The 14,233-nt window shown below is 50.5% G+C and overlaps 1 protein-coding gene across 2 annotated transcripts in view; it reads left to right on the top strand.

Annotated features, from left to right (window-relative positions):
• The first annotated feature begins 794 nt into the window (after nucleotides 1–794).
• GATAD2B (GATA zinc finger domain containing 2B) overlaps nucleotides 795–14,233 on the top strand; it is a 77,094-nt gene continuing 63,655 nt past the window's right edge. Inside the window, exon 1 of one of the 2 annotated variants that reach the window (XM_069768149.1) lies at nucleotides 795–922. The gene's annotated coding sequence lies outside the window, so the exon portion shown is untranslated. Of the gene's footprint in view, nucleotides 964–14,233 lie in introns of both variants that reach the window. The other variant, XM_069768154.1, reaches the window with a different exon arrangement.

Below are 14,233 nucleotides of genomic sequence, written 5' to 3'. Positions count from 1 at the left end.
TGCAGTGGGTGAGGATAATGCAGTGAGGGCATGTGGTACAGTGGGGAGAATAATGCAGTGGGTGAGGATAATGCAGTGAGGGCATGTGGTACAGTGGGGAGAATAATGCAGTGGGTGAGGATAATGCAGTGAGGGCATGTGGTACAGTGGGGAGAATAATGCAGTGAGGGCATGTGGTACAGTGGGGAGAATAATGCAGTGAGGGCATGTGGTACAGTGGGGAGAATAATGCAGTGAGGGCATGTGGTACAGTGGGGAGAATAATGCAGTGAGGGCATGTGGTACAGTGGGGAGAATAATGCAGTGCAGTTTGATGATGAAACAAGCTCCCCTGCTGTTCTGTGGCAGCTGCAGTATTGAGGCCATTTGTGTGCTGTGTGGCTGTAGTACAGAAATGATGTAATGATGAGCTGTGCAGTGGTGGATGCAGTGTGTGTGTGGGAGGGACAGTGAGTCGCAGCCGTCACTACGACTAGTCACTCACACAGTGTGGGACTCCTGTGATTGGCCAGTCTTACTGTCATTCATAATTAATGCCACGCCTTATGCAGTCAATCCACTTAGTGTCACCTATTGCCGAAGTTTCCGCCCACACAAATGCCTCTGAAAACCTGATTGTAGGAAGGAGCTGTCCGTCAAAGTAGGCAAGCCATTCATAGAAAAGGTACTATAACTCTCTCTTCGCTGATTGGGCAATTATTACGTCCGTTCAACTTGCGTTGTCATAGTACGACACGGTCATTGGTAATTTCACTTGTCCCACCCACTTCCGCCGGTTCCCCGCCAGTGGTAACCAATCATGAGCAGCAGCTGAGCCGGTGGGCGGTTCTCAGTGCCTTGGCTATCGCCCAATCAGAGTCATTGTTTGTGTGTCGCCGGTGTCTGCCGCAGTGAGACCACCAGAGCTGGACATATCGCCCAGGTACTAGGGCCGGGGATCCTATGGTCGGGGGCGGAGGAGAAGTAAGGATGGCGCCACAAATGTGGCCGATATAATGCGGGTGTGAGCGGGAGATGTGTTTGAGACGGCGAATGAGCTACAGGACGGTACAGAGGGGGAAGGGGATCCTGCGCGGGACGGTACAGAGGGGGAAGGGGATCCTGCGCGGGACGGTACAGAGGGGGAAGGGGATCCTGCGCGGGACGGTACAGAGGGGGAAGGGGATCCTGCGCGGGACGGTACAGAGGGGGAAGGGGATCCTGCGCGGGACGGTACAGAGGGGGAAGGGGATCCTGCGCGGGACGGTACAGAGGGGGAAGGGGATCCTGCGCGGGACGGTACAGAGGGGGAAGGGGATCCTGCGCGGGACGGTACAGAGGGGGAAGGGGATCCTGCGCTGGACGGTACAGAGGGGGAAGGGGATCCTGCGCGGGACGGTACAGAGGGGGAAGGGGATCCTGCGCGGGACGGTACAGAGGGGGAAGGGGATCCTGCGCGGGACGGTACAGAGGGGGAAGGGGATCCTGCGCGGGACGGTACAGAGGGGGAAGGGGATCCTGCGCGGGACGGTACAGAGGGGGAAGGGGATCCTGCGCGGGACGGTACAGAGGGGGAAGGGGATCCTGCGCGGGACGGTACAGAGGGGGAAGGGGATCCTGCGCGGGACGGTACAGAGGGGGAAGGGGATCCTGCGCGGGACGGTACAGAGGGGGAAGGGGATCCTGCGCGGGACGGTACAGAGGGGGAAGGGGATCCTGCGCGGGACGGTACAGAGGGGGAAGGGGATCCTGCGCGGGACGGTACAGAGGGGGAAGGGGATCCTGCGCGGGACGGTACAGAGGGGGAAGGGGATCCTGCGCGGGACGGTACAGAGGGGGAAGGGGATCCTGCGCGGGACGGTACAGAGGGGGAAGGGGATCCTGCGCGGGACGGTACAGAGGGGGAAGGGGATCCTGCGCGGGACGGTACAGAGGGGGAAGGGGATCCTGCGCGGGACGGTACAGAGGGGGAAGGGGATCCTGCGCGGGACGGTACAGAGGGGGAAGGGGATCCTGCGCGGGACGGTACAGAGGGGGAAGGGGATCCTGCGCGGGACGGTACAGAGGGGGAAGGGGATCCTGCGCGGGACGGTACAGAGGGGGAAGGGGATGCTGCGCGGGACGGTACAGAGGGGGAAGCGGATCCTGCGCGGGACATTACAGAGGGGGAAGGGGATCCTGCGCGGGGGACGGTACAGAGGGGGAAGCGGATCCTGGGCGGGGGACGGTGCAGGGGGGGATCCTGTGCGGGGATGGTGTGAGTCGCTCGCCAGGGGTATGTCACGGTGGTGACCCGGTCCGTGGCACTGGGCGCCCATGTAAAAGAGAAATTGAATAAAGTTTATGTTCGTGACGCCACCTGTGGTATTGGTCAGATTCGGTCAGTGGGGACCGACGCTGCTTTAAGGGGTCCTCTAGGGTGATGTTATGGCAGCTAGATGGTATAATTTCTCACAGGTGAAGTATATCCCCAGGGCTCCCGGTGTGTAGATGGAAGATGGTGAATGGCGCAGTAAGGAACGAGGACACAGGTTGCAGTCTCTTTACCTGGTTTACTGAAGACTTCAGCAGCCACAGTCCAGGGCACCAGATCACAGGGCAGGCAGGGTCCGGCTGGCTTGGAGGCAAGTTGGGAGTCCCCTTATCCAAGTGGTGTTAAAGGGAACCTGTCACCCCCAAAATCGACGATGAGCTAAGCCCCCGATGTATCCTGAAAGATAAGAAAAAGAAGTTAGATTATATTCACCCAGGGGCGGTCCTGCTGCGGTCCGGTCCAATGGGCGTCCGGTCCGGGGCTTTCCATCTTCTTAGGATGACGTCCTCTTCTTGTCTTCACGCTGCGGCTCCGGCGCAGGTGTACTGATTTGCCCTATTGAGGGCAGAGGAAAGTACTGCAGTGCGCAGGCGCTGGGCCTCTCTGGCCTTTCCTGTCACCTGCACACTGCAGTACTTTCCTCTGCCCTCAATAGGGCAAATCAGTACACCTGCGCCGGAGCCGCAGCGTGAAGACAAGAAGAGGACGTCATCCTAAGAAGATGGAAAGCCCCGGACCGGACGCCCATTGGACCGGACCGCAGCAGGACCGCCCCTGGGTGAGTATAGTCTAACCTCTTCTTCTCATCTTTCAGGATACATCGGGGGCTTAGCTCATCATCGATTTGGGGGTGACAGGTTCCCTTTAAAAGCCTTCCTCTAGCGCGGTGGTGTTGTAGTCCCTTACTGCCTATGGCTTCAGATAAGGTCCTCACAGTTCTTCTCTCTGTCCCCCATATAGGATAGGACACAAACCCGTATGACAGGTGACTCAAGCCTTTTTACAGGGACTCTATCACGACCCTAGGCGTCACTGTGTCACCTGGGTGTTAGGGCGAACAGGTGATATAAAATCCAGCCGTCCTGCCAGTTTCTGCTATGTGTCTTAGAGTGCCACAAAAGCCTTGGTCTTTCTCAGGGCTGCACGGCTCCTCATACATTCTTTTGCCTCAGACTGCTTTCCGGCACTATCTAACTTTCCCTCCAAACCAATATATATATATTGGTTTGGAGGGAAAGTTAGTTAGATAGTGCCGGAAAGCAGTCTGAGGCAGAAAGAGTGTATGAGGAGCCGTGCAGCCCCGAGAAAGTGCTGCAGCTCCTGGGCAGAAATGATACCGAAAGCAGAAGGTATTGTAGCGAGCATGTAGGAGAGAGTTGCACAGGCGAGGACACCAGCGAACAGACTGTCTCACTGGCAAAGCGCAGACACTGGTAGCCAAAAGACCAAGGCTTTTGTGGCACTCTAAGGCCACATTCACACGTTGCGTTCTGTCCTGCGGGTTCTCCCGCAGCGGATTTGATAAATCTGCAGGGCAAACCCGCTGTGGTTATCCCTGCAGATTTATCGCGGTTTGTCCTGCGGGTTCCGCTGCGGGATTTTACCCCTACTATTGATGCTGCATATGCAGCATCAATAGTCATGTTAAAAATAATAAAATAATTATACAGGTCCTTCTCAAAAAATTAGCATATAGTGTTAAATTTCATTATTTACCATAATGTAATGATTACAATTAAACTTTCATATATTATAGATTCATTATCCACCAACTGAAATTTGTCAGGTCTTTTATTGTTTTAATACTGATGATTTTGGCATACAACTCCTGATAACCCAAAAAACCTGTCTCAATAAATTAGCATATTTCACCCATCCAATCACATAAAAGTGTTTTTTAATAACAAACAAAAAAACCATCAAATAATAATGTTCAGTTATGCACTCAATACTTGGTCGGGAATCCTTTGGCAGAAATGACTGCTTCAATGCGGCGTGGCATGGAGGCAATCAGCCTGTGACATTGCTGAGATGTTATGGAGGCCCAGGATGCTTCAATAGCGGCCTTAAGCTCATCCAGAGTGTTGGGTCTTGCGTCTCTCAACTTTCTCTTCACAATATCCCACAGATTCTCTATGGGGTTCAGGTCAGGAGAGTTGGCAGGCCAATTGAGCACAGTAATACCATGGTCAGTAAACCATTTACCAGTGGTTTTGGCACTGTGAGCAGGTGCCAGGTCGTGCTGAAAAATGAAATCTTCATCTCCATAAAGCATTTCAGCCGATGGAAGCATGAAGTGCTCCAAAATCTCCTGATAGCTAGCTGCATTGACCCTGCCCTTGATGAAACACAGTGGACCAACACCAGCAGCTGACATGGCACCCCACACCATCACTGACTGTGGGTACTTGACACTGGACTTCAGGCATTTTGGCATTTCCTTCTCCCCAGTCTTCCTCCAGACTCTGGCACCTTGATTTCCGAATGACATGCAAAATTTGCTTTCATCAGAAAAAAGTACTTGGGACCACTTAGCAACAGTCCAGTGCTGCTTCTCTGTAGCCCAGGTCAGGCGCCTCTGCCGCTGTTTATGGTTCAAAAGTGGCTTTACCTGGGGAATGCGGCACCTGTAGCCCATTTCCTGCACACGCCTGTGCACGGTGGCTCTGGATGTTTCCACGCCAGACTCAGTCCACTGCTTCCTCAGGTTGCCCAAGGTCTGGAATCGGTCCTTCTCCACAATCTTCCTCAGGGTCCGGTCTCCTCTTCTCGTTGTACAGCGTTTTCTGCCACATTGTTTCCTTCCAACAGACTTACCATTGAGGTGCCTTGATACAGCACTCTGGGAACAGCCTATTTGTTGAGAAATTTCTTTCTGGGTCTTACCCTCTTGCTTGAGGGTGTCAATGATGGCCTTCTTGACATCTGTCAGGTCCCTAGTCTTACCCATGATGGGGGTTTTGAGTAATGAACCAGGCAGGGAGCTTATAAAAGCCTCAGGTATCTTTTGCATGTGTTTAGAGTTAATTAGTTGATTCAGAAGATTAGGGTAATAGGTCGTTTAGACAGAGAACCTTTTCTTGATATGCTAATTTATTGAGACAGGTTTTTTGGGTTATCAGGAGTTGTATGCCAAAATCAACAGTATTAAAACAATAAAAGACCTGACAAATTTCAGTTGGTGGATAATGAATCTATAATATATGAAAGTTTAATTGTAATCATTACATTATGGTAAATAATGAAATTTAACACTATATGCTAATTTTTTGAGAAGGACCTGTATACTTACCCTCTGACATCCCGATCTCCTCGGCGCTGCAGGCGGCGGTCTGGTTCCAAAGATGCTGTGCGACCAGGACCTTCGTGACGTCACGGTCATGTGACCGCGACGTCACCGAAGGTCCTGGTCGCATAGCAAACCTGAGACCGGACGGCCGCGTGCAGCGCTGAGACGTCAGAGGTGAGTATAACATGATTTTTTTATTTTAATTCTTTTTTTTTTTTACTCAAATATGGTTCCCGGGGCCTGGAGGAGAGTCTCCTCTCCTCCACCCCGGGTATAACCCGCACATTATCTGCATTACTTCCCGCATGGTGTGCACAGCCCCATGCGGGAAGTAAGTGGATCAATGCATTTCTATGGGTGCAGAGTCGCTGCGATTCTGCACAAAGAAGTGACATGGTCCTTCTTTATTTCCGCAGCAATTCAGCGCGTTTTTTTTCGGGATTTTCCGCAATGTGGGCACAGCGGTTTTTGTTTTCCATAGGGTAACATTGTACTGTACCCTGCATGGAAAACAGCTGCGGACCCGCAGCGTCAAAATCGCGGCGGTTCCGCAGTAAAACCGCATAGTGTGAACATACCCTAAGACACATAGCAGAAACTGGCAGGACGGCTGGATGTTATATCACCTGTTCGCCCTAACACCCAGGTGACACAGTGACGCATAGGGTCGTGATAGAGTCCCTGTAAAAAGGCTCGAGTCACCTCTCATGAGTTTGTGAGTATGTATACATACATACATACATACACACACACACACACACACACACACACGCAAAAATTATGTTATCACCGGCCTTGGAGGATGTTCATTCAGTTGTTTAATTTTGCAGAAAAAAATCAGATAACAGGCATGGCACAAAACTACAGTCATTTCAAATGGCAATATTCTGGCTTTAAGGCCGGTTTCACACATCAGTGGCTCCAGTACGTGAGGTGACAGTTTCCTCACGTACCGGAGCCACTGACACACATAGACACATTAAAATCAATGCATCTGTGCAGATGACATTGATTTTTTTTGTGGACCGTGTCTCCGTGTGCCAAACACGGAGACATGTCAGTGTTCGTGGGAGCGCACGGATTACACGGACTCATTAAAGTCAATGGGCACATGGATATTTATTTTAAACACGATTATTCATATCTTCTCTACAGCAAACGCTGCTGCAGGGAAGATATGAATCGCGGCTTCAGCACCAGATGCTGGTGCGTATGGTACCCAGCACGGTGCCACACTGATGTGCCACAGAAATGCACCAGCACATGGACACCGATAATTCCGGTACCGATTTTTCCGGTACCGGAATTATCTGGACTTGTGAGACTGCCCTTAGAAACACTAAAAGAAATTAAGATCAAAAAATGTGGTAGTCAGTAATGGTTACTTTTTTTTAACCATTCATAGGTTATTTTTGGGTGATTCCATAATTTTTCCCCTGTGTCAAATTAGATCTGCTCGTTAGTCTTCATCTAAAAATGAGTGATCACACCTTGGAGAGCTGTTGCACCAAGTGGACTGACATGAATCATGGCTCCAAAAGGAGAGATGTCAATTGAAACAAAGGAGAGGATTATCAAACTCTTAATAGAGGGTAAATCATCACGCAATGTTGCAAAAGATGTTGGTTCTTCACAGTCAGCTGTCTCTAAAATCTGGACCAAATACAAACAACATGGGAAGGTTGTTAAAGACAAAAATACTGGTAGACTTCAAAGCGTCAAGACCGGAAACTTAAATCAATATGTCTCAAAAACAGGAAATGCACAACAAAACAAATGAGGAACGAATGGGAGTAAACTGGAGTCAACGTCTGAACGAACTGTAAGAAACCGCCTAAAGGAAATGGGATTTACATACAGAAAAGCTAAATGAAAGCCATCATTAACACCTAAACAGAAAAAAAACAAGGTTACAATGAGCTAAGGAAAAGCAATCGTGGGCTGTGGATGACTGGATGAAAGTCATATTCAGTGATGAATTGCAAATCTATATTGGGCAAGGTGATGATACTGGAACTTTTGTTTGGTGCCGTTCCAATGAGATTTGTAAAGATGACTGCCTGAAGAGAACATGCAAATTTCCACAGTCATTGATGATATGGGGCTGCATGTCTGGTAAAGGCACTGGGGAGATGGCTGTCATTACATCTTCAATAAATGCACTATTTTATGCTGATATTTTGGACACTTTTCTTATCCCATCAATTGAAAGGATGTTTGGGGATGATGAAATCATTTTTCAAGATGATAATGCATCCTGCCATAGAGCAAAAACTGTGCAACATTCCTTGAAAAATGACAGAAGGTCAATGTCATGGCCTGCAAATAGTCCGGATCTCAATCCAATTGAAAATATTTGGTGGAACTTGAAGAAAACGGTCCATGACAAGGCTCCAACCTGCAAAGCTGATCTGGCACCAGCATTCAGAGAATGTTGGAGCCAGCTTGATGAAGAGTCCTGTGTGACACTCATTGAGTCCATGCCTCAGAGACTGCAAGATGTTATAAAAGCCAGAGGTGGTGCAACAAAATACTAGTGATGTGTTGGAGTGTTTTTTTTTGTTTGTTTTTTCATGATTCCATAATTTTTTCCTTATGCTTGGTTAAAAAAGTAACCATTACTGACTACAACATTTTTTGTTCTTGATTTCTTTTACTGTTTCTAAAAGCCAAAAAGTTGCCATTTGAAATGACTTTAGTTTTGTGCCACGTCTCTGATCTGCTTTTTTTTCTTTTCTACAAAATTAACCAACTGAATAAACATCCTCTCCAAGGCCGGTGATTCCATAATTTTTGCCAGGGGTTGTGCGTGTATAAAATCTATATATTTGTCTAAGGGTCACTTCTGTCTGTCTTTCTGTCACGGTCTCGGCCTCTGTCTGTCATGGAAATCCAAGACGCTGATTGGTCGCGGCAAAACAGCCACAACCAATTAGCGACGGGTACAGTCTGGAAGAAAATGGCCGCTCCTTACTCCCCGCAGTCAGTGCCCGGAGCCCGCATACTCCCCTCCGGTCACCGCTAACACAGGGTTAATGCCGGCGGTAACGGACCGCATTATGCCGCGGGTAACGCACTCCGTAACCGCTGCTATTAACCCTGTGTGTCCCCAACTTTTTACTATTGATGCTGCCTATGTGGCATCAATAGTAAAAAAATGTAATGTTAAAAATAATAAAAAAAAACAGAAAACCTGCTATTCTCACCCTCTGTAGTCCACCGAGCAGCACGCACCTGCCGCCATCTTCCGTTCCCGGCGATGCATTGCGAAATTATCCAGAAGACTTAGGGGTCTCGCGACAAAAAGACAGACAGAAAGACGGAAGTGACCCTTAGACAATTATATAGTAGGTAAATATAGATCTCTATATATATCTACTATATTATTGTCGAAGGGTCACTTCCGTCTTTCTGTCTGTCACGGATATTCATTGGCCGCGGCCTCTGTTTGTCATGGAAATCCAAGTCGCTGATTGCTCGTGGCAAAACGCCCATTACCATTGCCACGACCAATCAGCGACGGTCATAGTCTGGCAGCGAAATGGCTGCTGCTTTACTGCCCTGCAGTCAGTGCTGAGCACTCACACAGGGTTAATGCCAGTGCCAGCTATTAACCCTGTGTGACCAACTTTTTTACTATTGATGCTGCGTATGCTATGTTATGTACTACGTGGCTGTGTTATATACTACGTAGCTCTGTTATATACTATGTAGCTATGTTAGATACTACGTTGGTTGTGTTATATAGTATAGTTATATAGTATTGCCCAGCCACGTAGTATATTGCCCAGCCACGTAGTATATTGCCCAGCCACGTATGTAACAGGTTAAAAAAATAAAAAAGAAACATATACTCACCCTCCGAAGGCCCCTTGTAGTCCTGTTGCCTGTGTGTGGTGCACGCAGCAGTCTCCGGTCCCAGAGTTGGTATGAGCGCAGAACCTGTGATGACGTCGCGGTCACATGACCGTGACGTCATGGCAGGTCCTTCTCACATAGCATCTTTGGAACCGGAACCTTCCGCTTGCACTGCCGAGGACAGCAAGCACTTCGGAGGGTGAGAATAACCTTTTTTAATATTATTATTTTTAACATTAGATCGTTTTACTATTGATGCTGCATACACAGCATCAGTAGTAAAAAGTTGGTCACACACGGTTAATAGCTGCGTAACCGGAGTGCGTTAAACAGTGCTCCGGTAACGCTGGCATTAACCCTGCGTGAGGGCTGACTTAAGGGGAGTAGGGTGCGGTCACTGACTGCGGGGAGGAAAGAGCGGCCATATTGCCGCCGGACTGTGGCCGTCGCTGATTGGTCGTGGCAATGGTCGTGGGCGTTTTGCCACGACCAATCAGCGACTTGGATTCCATGACAGACAGAGGCCGCGACCAATGAATATCCGTGACAGACGGAAGTGAACCTTAGACAATTATATAGTAGATATATCTATCTATATACCGTATATACTCGAGTATACGCCGAGATTTTCAGCCCATTTTTGGGGGGCTGAAAGTCCCCCTCTCAGCTTATACTCGAGTCATACCCAGGGGTCGGCAGGGGAGGGGGAGCGGGGGCTGTCTAATTATACTCACCTACTCCTGGCGTGGTCCCTGCAGGTCCCCGACTTCCCAGTTTCTTCCTGTACTGAGCGGTCACATGGTACCGCTCATTACAGTAATGAATATGCAGCTCCACCTCCTATAGAGGTGGAGCTGCATATTCATTACTGTAATGAGCGGTAACGGTGACCGCTCATTACAGGAAGAAGCGCCGGGAAGCAGGGACTGCACCGCGCCAGGAGCAGGTGAGTATAACGGGGAGGGGAGCGCAGCGCGATACTCATTTGCTTCTCGTTCCAGCCGCCGCTCAGTCTTCAGCGTCTTCTGCAGTGACGCTCAGGTCAGAGGGCGCGGTGACATGGTTAGTGCGTGCCCTCTGCCTGAACGTCAGTGCAGAAGACGCTGAAGATGGAGCGGCGCCTGAATGTGGAGCAGGTGAATATTGAAAGTTACGGGAGCCTGAGCGACGGAGAGGTGAGTATGTGATATTTTTTTTTATCGCAGCAACAGCAAATGGGGCATGTGTCTGTATGGAGCATCTATGTGGCCATAACGTTTGTGCAGCACTATATGGGGCAAATGTCTGTATGGGGCATCTTATGGGGCCATAACGTTTGTGCAGCACTATATGGAGCAAGTATCTGTATGGGGCCATAATCCACGTTTGTGCAGCACTATATGGGGCAAGTGTCTGTATGGGGCCATAATATTTGTGCAGCCGGGGTATAGCGGGGGGACAGGTGGATTAGTCGGGCAGCTGAGTTTAGAATAGATTGGAGGGGTGCGAGAGTGTTCAAGGGGAGGGCACAGAGCAGGAGGTTACAGTAGTCGAGGTGGGAGATGATGAGGGCATGGACTAGGGTTTTTGCAGATTCTTGGTTTAGGAATGTACGGATCCATGAAATATTTTTGAGTTGAAGGCGGCAGGAAGTGGAAAGAGCTTGGATATGCGGTTTGAAGGAGAGATCAGTGTCAAGGATTACCCCGAGACAGCGAGCTTGTGGGACTGGGGAGAGTGGGTAATGGATAAGTTCGTTGGGGGAGTCGCGTGAGATGGAGGAAAGACAATGAATTCTGTTTTGTCCATGTTAAGTTTTAGAAATCTAGCGGAGAAGAAGGATGAAGTAGCGGATAGACATTGAGGGATTCTGGTTAGTAGGGTGGTGATATCTGGTCCAGAGATGTAGATCTGTGTGTAATCAGGATAGAGATGATACTGAAAGCCATGAGATTCTATGAGCTGTCCCAGGCCAAAAGTGTAAATGGAGAAGAGCAGGGGCCCTAGAACTGAACCTTGCGGGACTTTGACAGATAGTGGGCGAGGTGAGGAGGTGGTGTGTGAGTGGGAGACGCTGAATGTTCGGTCAGTTAGGTATGACGAGATCCAGGATAGGGCCAAGTCTGTGATGCCAAGGGATGAGAGGGTCTGTAGTAATAGGGAATGGTCCACTGTGTCAAAGGCAGAGGACAGGTCCAGGAGGAGGAGGATAGAGTAGTGTCGCTTGCTCTTGGCGGTTAATAGGTCATTGGTGACCTTAGTTAGGGCAGTTTCAGTGGGGTGGTGTGACCGGAAGCCTGATTGTAAGCGGTTGAAAAGGGAGCAGGAAGATAGATGGGAGGACAGTTCACGATGGACGTGTTGTTCCAGTAGTTTTGAGGCATAGGGGAGAAGTGATATAGGGCAATAGCTAGATACAGAGGATGGGTCAAGAGAAGGCTTTTTGAGGATAGGTGTGATTGAGGCATGTTTAAAGCTTGAGGGGAAAACACCAGTTGTTAGTTATAGGTTGAAGAGATGGGTTAGGGTTGGGATGAAGACTGTGGCGAGGTTAGGGATGAAGTGGGAAGGGATCAGGTCAAGTGCACAGGTGGTGAGATGCGATCTTGAGAGTATATAGGAGATTGTAGTGTGATTTATTTATACTGAAATAAAGAATGATTCCGGAGTTTGAGTATTGGGGGCTCCCCTGGTGTCTGGCGTATGGCTAATACAGGGGCTTCCTTGGTGTCTGGCTTGTGGCTAATACGAGGCCTCCCCTGGCGTCTGGTGTGTGGCTATTTTGGGGCCTCCCCTGGTGTCTGGCGTGTGGCTATTTCGGGGCCTCCCCTGGTGTCTGGCTTGTGGCTAATTACGGGCCTCCCCTGGTGTCTGGCGTGTGGCTAAGGCTACTTTCACACTAGCGTCGTACAACACACGACGCAATGCGTCATGGCGACGCATGCTGTGAAAGTGCAGCACAACGAGGGCAGCGGATGCAGTTTTACAACGCATCCGCTGCCCCATTGTGAGCTCCGGGGAGGAGGGGGCGGAGTTCCAGCCGCGCATGCTCGGTCGAAAATGGCGGACACAACGCACCAAAAAACGTTACAAGCAACGTTTTTTGGTGCCGACGGTCCGCCACAACACGACGCAACCGTCGCACGATGGTTGCGACGTGTGGCAATGCGTCGCTAATGCAAGCCTATGGAGAAAAAACATCCTGCAAACAACTTTGCAGGATGCGTTTTTTCTGCAAAATGACGCATTGCGACGTGCGTCGTACGACGCTACTGTGAAAGTAGCCTAATTCGGGGCCTCCCCTGGCGTGTGGCTAATTCGAGGGCTCCCCTGGTGTCTGCTGTGTGGCTAGTACGGGGGCTCCCCTGGTGTCTGCTGTGTGGCTAGTACGGGGGCTCCCCTGGTGTCTGCTGTGTGGCTAGTATGGGGGCTCACCTGGTGTCTAGCGTGTGGATAGTATGGGGGCTCATCTGGTATCTAGCGTGTGGATAGTATGGGGGCTCATCTGGTGTCTAGCGTGTGGATAATGCGGGGAAGGGGGCTCCTTTTGTGCTTCCAGTTGTGGCCCTGTCCGTAGTCTTGGTATACTTCTTAGTAGCAGTGTCTACATTTCAGGGTCGTACATGGTGATCGGTCTTGAGCGGGAGGCGTACTTTAATGTAGAGAAATAAGTTTGACGATGTGGGATGTAAGATGGGTTTGATCGGGGGATGTGGGGGTTAAACTACAGGAAGACTAAAGAGGGGGAGTTTAAATTACAGGGGGTAAAGTTGGAAGGGGTTAAAGTATTGGTAGGTGAGATTATGACTATAAGGGGGTTGGATCAGGGAGGATGTGTAGACCATAGGGGGCTCAGAGTGGTATAAGGAGAATCCAGTTGGGGCAGTGTTCACTAGAGGGTTGTCCTTTTGGGAAGGGAGATTGACGTAGACTAAATTAGGTCTGGACAGAGGGGGTATAGACTACCAAGGGGTCCGGCTGGGGGGGGGTGTAGACTACAGGGGGTTCCAATTGGGGGATAAAAGTGGAGTGAGGAATTATTTACAGGTGGTCCGGTCAGGGGTTACATTATAGGTGTTTTTTTTTTTTTTTTTTTTGGGGGGGGGGGGGTTAGTAGTATTAACCCCTTCCCGACCTTTGACGCATACGCTGCGTCATGAAAGTCGGTGCCATTCCGACCCATGACGCAGCATATGCGTCATGGAAAGATCGCGTCCCTGCAGATCGGGTGAAAGGGTTAACTCCCATTTCACCCGATTTGCAGGGACGGGGGGGGGTGGCTTCACCCCCTCGTGGCTACGATCGCTCTGATTGGCAGTTTCACTTTCAACAGCCAATCAGAGCGATTTGTAATATTTCAATGGTGAAATATTACAATCCAGCCATGGCCGATGCTGCAATATCATCGGCCATGGCTGGACACACTAATGTGCACCCACTCCACTCCTCCGATCGCCCCCCCAGCCCCCCGATCTGCGGTCTGCTCCCTTCGGTCCTGTGCTCCGCTCCCCCGTCCTCCTGCCCGCTCCCCCCGTGCTCCAATCACACCCCCCGTGCTCCAATCAAACCCCCCCGCACTCCGATCCCCCCCCCCCGCACAGCGATTTTCTCCCCCCCCCCCCCCCCCCCCCGTGCTCCGATCCACCCGCCCGCACAGCGATCCCCCACTCCGTGCTCCAATCCACCCCCCGTGTTCCGGTCCACCCCCCCCGTGCTCCGACGCCCCCCCCCCCCGTGCCCTGATTCCCCCCCCCCCCCCCCCCCCCCGTGCCCTGATTCCCCCCCCCCGTGCCCTGATCTCCCCCCCCTTATAC

The sequence above is a fragment of the Ranitomeya imitator genome, chromosome 1 (genome assembly GCF_032444005.1).
Source record: "Ranitomeya imitator isolate aRanImi1 chromosome 1, aRanImi1.pri, whole genome shotgun sequence".
In the NCBI taxonomy this organism is placed as follows: Eukaryota; Metazoa; Chordata; class Amphibia; order Anura; family Dendrobatidae; genus Ranitomeya; species Ranitomeya imitator.
The sequence above is the reverse complement of the archived record's forward strand: the minus strand, read 5'-3'. Positions and strand labels throughout refer to the sequence as shown.